The following is a 4,537-nucleotide window of genomic DNA, read 5'->3' as shown; positions in this document are numbered from 1 at the left end:
AACTGAGTTACTTTTGAGAGAAGTAACTAGTAATGTAACTAAGTTACTATTTTAAAGTAACTTACCCAACACTGGTCATGAGTATACAACATACCTGGTTTATTTTCACCATGTAGTACCTGCCTACTAAAATGGGAGTGATTAATGTGGTGAAGGAGTGATTTCAGACACAACAGGAGGACATCCAAGCAGGTCATATTGATGTCCTGTGACTGAAATATTTCCTTTTCACATAATTTTCAAATTAGGCTTGTATTACTTGGTGCTGCACACCGGGTAAAAGAAAACATGAAAGTGTTGTGAAATTTACCATGTGCAGGCTCAGCATCTGCCACTGAGGCTTATTAATCAATTGAAAACCTTAATTTGATACGAGAGAATTTCATTTGACCTTTTCCGGGCGTGAGTGGGTCTTGAATGATAAGTTCTCATGAAAGAGCATATGCCGATAAATCCCTCCACTTTCTCCTCCTGTTTGTTGCCACAGTTAGGGGAGATAGTGGCGGTGGCTGCAGCATACTGATCAAGCATTGGCTGATTACACTTAAAACTCACGTCAAGATCTATTTGAGTTCAGCTGAGACTTTACATGAAGGAAAGCGTTTGTGTGTGCACAGTTTAGAGAAGTGCAAGCTGATTCTTTGTTTTATTTTCTGACAGAATGGGTTCAGCTTTTAAGTAAATGAAAATTCATTTATTCAAGTTAAAGAGATTCTTTTTAGAGATTCCCGGTGATGTTTCAGCCTCAATAAAACACATTATTTAAAATGTTAAGACTTAAGTCTGAAAGCCACTCATACTCCATGCGATATAATCTGCCATTGTCCTCTCCTGTATACTTTATTTCTTCAAGTCTCATTACATCGTCTGACCTGCCTCTTTCTCTCTCTTTTTTGTGTTTTCATTTTTACAGGGATGTTATGAAGAGACGGGGCACAAATTACATTGGATGAGAGCCAGCTGTGGCAGGTATGGTGTGCTACACTGACCTCAGCTTCCTGTCCGTTTGTCAAATTGCTGCTCACTCATGGGTGTAGCCTGTTTCTGGTTTTAAAAGGGTTTCCATAATAGGCAGACACAGTGGTGGTGTATTTCAGAGCTTTTTGCTGGAAGAAAGCCAAAGGGAGTTGAGAATTGAAGTCTTGAATAAAACCTATTGTTGCTTCTGAGGTTCACCGGGCCAATCTTGCTGTTTGATGAAGCAGAGGCTTTATCACCCCTGCATGCATTTAAGTCTCTTGTGTTCTCTTTGTCTTCAAAGAGAATGACTAAATTAATAATTGAAGAGAAAACACGGTGTGTGGTGCCTCCCAGTATATCAATTTCTTTCTCAAGACATTCTTGTCTCCCTGTACTGTGGGGCCAGAAATATTAATGCACTGCATATTATAATGATGCATATATGGATAAAAGTACAAAACCTCAAAATGTTACAAAACAAGTGCAAATGTATTTTGTTACTATTTGTAGGTAGAAGTTTACATTACTTTCTACTCATCAAGTGCATGAATTACACAGTGATTTTGGGCTTTTTCTTTGATTTCTTTGAACTGTTCTTTTTCAATGGTCAAATAGCATACATCTTTAATGAATTAAAAAAAAGAATTTGGTGCACAAATTTGAATTTATTTAGGATTTTCTCTAACACATGCAGGGTAAAAAGACTTCAAACAGCTCAGATATATGCTACACCCTTCTACAATGTCCTTTAACTTGACCAATTCGGCCAAGGCTTCTTAACTTAATTATAACTGACTACATCTGGTAGCTTCTCTCAAAGGTATAAAGGGTGATATTTACCTGTTTTATTCATGTTGTGTCGCACAAATCTTTTGCTATATAAATATTTTACCATTGTCACATCCAAAATCCAAAAGTCCATTGAAGTCATTGAATCTACAGCAATATAGTTCTAGCAAATTATAATAATGGATTTATTTGCCCTTCTTTAAACACATCACAGACTCATACAGGCACCCCTCTAAGAGAGGTGCTATCAAAGCTAAATTTCGAGGAGCAGGTTTAAATCCTGAAAAGTAATTTGTTTCGATGAGATCTCAGTCATCCTAGGTGATAACACTATCCTAAACCCAATTTTTGGAGAAGGCCAAAATAGATGTGGTTTTTTTTTTGTTTGTTTTTGTTTTGTTTTTAGAAAAAAATATTAACATTTATTGATTGGTTTCAGAATTATTCTCCTCTAAATGCACAGTAAATTTAGTGGATTAAAATTAATTTCCCCATGAAAGGTAGTAAGGTGGAGTATATTGGAAAAACGCATCTAAGCCCACAGTTTGTAACTGTAAATTTTAACTGTACTGTATTCACATTTACAATACTACTACTGCAGTAATAATGCGTGAATGTCATCTCTGGGGCGATCATAGCTCAAGAGTTGGGAGTTCACCTTGTAATCGGAAGGTTGCCTGTTCGAGCCCCGGCTCGGACAGTCTCGGTCGTTGTGTCCTTGGGCAAGACACTTCACCCGTTGCCTACTGGTGGTGGTCAGAGTGTCCGGTGGCGCCAGTGTCCGGCAGCCTCGCCTCTGTCAGTGCGCCCCAGGGTGGCTGTGGCTACAATGTAGCTTGCCATCACCAATGTGTGTGTGAATGGGTGGATGACAGGTTGTGTAAAGCGCTTTGGGGTCCTTAGGGACTAGTAAAGCGCTATACAAATACAGGCCATTTACCATCTCATGGCACATCTGAACATCAGGTTTGTTCTATACCTTTATTTTGCAATCTGTCTGGTGACAATACAAAGGTCTAGATCAAGGCTCTTGCTTTGAGTTCTTACTACTGGGCTGTGCACTAAGTGAAAGAATGAGGAAAGTCTTGTAATAAGAAAAGCAGAATGCTTCTGAGTGCACTGAAGTGATGGGAAATATATGTTCCCATCTGTTAAGTACTCAACAGATGTAAGTAGTAGTGCTAAATGAATGGAGGCAGTTGAGTTAGAAACATCTTAAAGTGATGATACTTCCTTCAATGTTCATTTTGTTATTAGCCATCATAACCATGACACTTTGTCTAATAATTTTCATTAAGTTTAAATGGTTATGGTGTAATTAGTCATAACATAAGGATTTTAGTAAGTGATGAAATTACTTTTAATGTGGCTTCCTTGCAAAATCAGTGTGCTGCCCTCTTGCCATCACTGTTTCCGCCTTGTGTCGTTTTAAAAGAAAAATAGGTTTGAGATTGAAAGCTTCTTCAGAGAGAGAGAGTGCAGTAACAAACAGAAAAGACTGGGAGGAAATATAGATGCTAGTAAATGGCGTCACTTTAGAGACAATGTGAGGTTTATCTGAAGTTCACTTTCCTACAGTTTGGAGCTATGTGAAATGGGGAGCTTTTCCCCATCTTCAGCCATAATTGTGGTGAACTAGTCCATACTGTTATTCACACTGGGTGAAATCAAGGCTACCTTTGACCAAATAAAATAACTGTTGTCAAATATACAGCCAGAATTATTCCAGATGCTTGTTGATGGAAACCAAAACTGTCTGAGTGAAGTGTGAAATACTAAAGAACATTTAGCCAAATATTAGTGGGAGTATCTATATATACTTTTGAATCTGTATGTATAGTTTTGACTTGAATGAAATTAAATCCAAAATAAAATCAAACTTGTGCACCTAATATTTGCTTTTCAAAATCATTAAAGATGTATGGTGCGCAATCATTTGACCCTACAACAATTCAAAAAAATATTAAAATCCCAAACTTACCGTGTCATTGGATGAATGTCTGAAAACCTCAACTATAAGCCAAGGAATGAACCAGTTTGTGCCTACACATAATAGACAGCTTAGCATAGAAGCTATTTAAATGGCATCTTTAAGCAATTTGTTAGTAGCACCTTGTGGCAAAAAATCTAAACAAATTTGTTGGTATTCATTTAAACACAGAAAAAATAAGACATAAAATAGTATTTTTGCACCAACAGCGTGATTCCCAAAGAGCTATTAGCCAAAGACTTGGCTTATCTCAGCATGGTGTGCAGTGTGTCATTAAAAAAAATCAGAGGGAACTAGTCAAATGGAAGAGAAAGGAAAAAGATGCAGACCTAAATTATTTACAGCAAATAAACAAGTACCTGAAAAATAAAAAGTAGTGATACCAAACACACTGTCTATACAGTAAAAGAGTAGCTGGATAAGAAAATACACTATTGGAGACAGAGAGCAGAAGAAAAGTAAACCAAGTTCCAAAGAAGAACTTTAGAAAATCCTTAAAGACGCATGAAGAATTATTCTTGAAGGCTCCCTAAAGAAGTTGCAATGAACCTTACCTAAGAAATTTCAGGTACTGAAGAATAAGTGGTATTTGTATAGCGCTTTTACTAGTCCCCCCTAGGGACCCCAAAGCGCTTTACACACCCAGTCACCCACCCATTCACACACTGGTGGAGGCAAGCTACAGTTGTAGCCACAGCTGCCCTGGGGCAGACATAAGTATTTAAAATCAGTTAATTATGTTTACTCAGTCAAACTATTTATTGGTGTTATTTGGTTATTTAGGCAACTGTATTCATT

At 37.4% G+C, this 4,537-nt stretch overlaps 1 protein-coding gene across 7 annotated transcripts in view; it reads left to right on the top strand.

Moving 5' to 3' along the window:
• The window catches only part of LOC102314128 (beta-1,3-galactosyltransferase 1), a 215,748-nt gene that overhangs the window by 100,287 nt on the left and 110,924 nt on the right, over nucleotides 1–4,537 (top strand). For 5 of the 7 annotated variants that reach the window (XM_005944620.3, XM_005944618.3, XM_005944616.3 and 2 more), the window contains exon 2: nucleotides 914–969. The exons of the other annotated variants lie outside the window; for them this stretch is intronic. The gene's annotated coding sequence lies outside the window, so the exon portion shown is untranslated. The remainder of the gene's footprint in view (nucleotides 1–913; nucleotides 970–4,537) is intronic. 7 annotated transcript variants of the gene reach the window in all.

Source organism: Haplochromis burtoni, unplaced genomic scaffold (genome assembly GCF_018398535.1).
Source record: "Haplochromis burtoni strain Fernald_Lab_line unplaced genomic scaffold, NCSU_Asbu1 Contig_420, whole genome shotgun sequence".
Taxonomy (NCBI): domain Eukaryota; kingdom Metazoa; phylum Chordata; class Actinopteri; order Cichliformes; family Cichlidae; genus Haplochromis; species Haplochromis burtoni.
The sequence above is the reverse complement of the archived record's forward strand: the minus strand, read 5'-3'. Positions and strand labels throughout refer to the sequence as shown.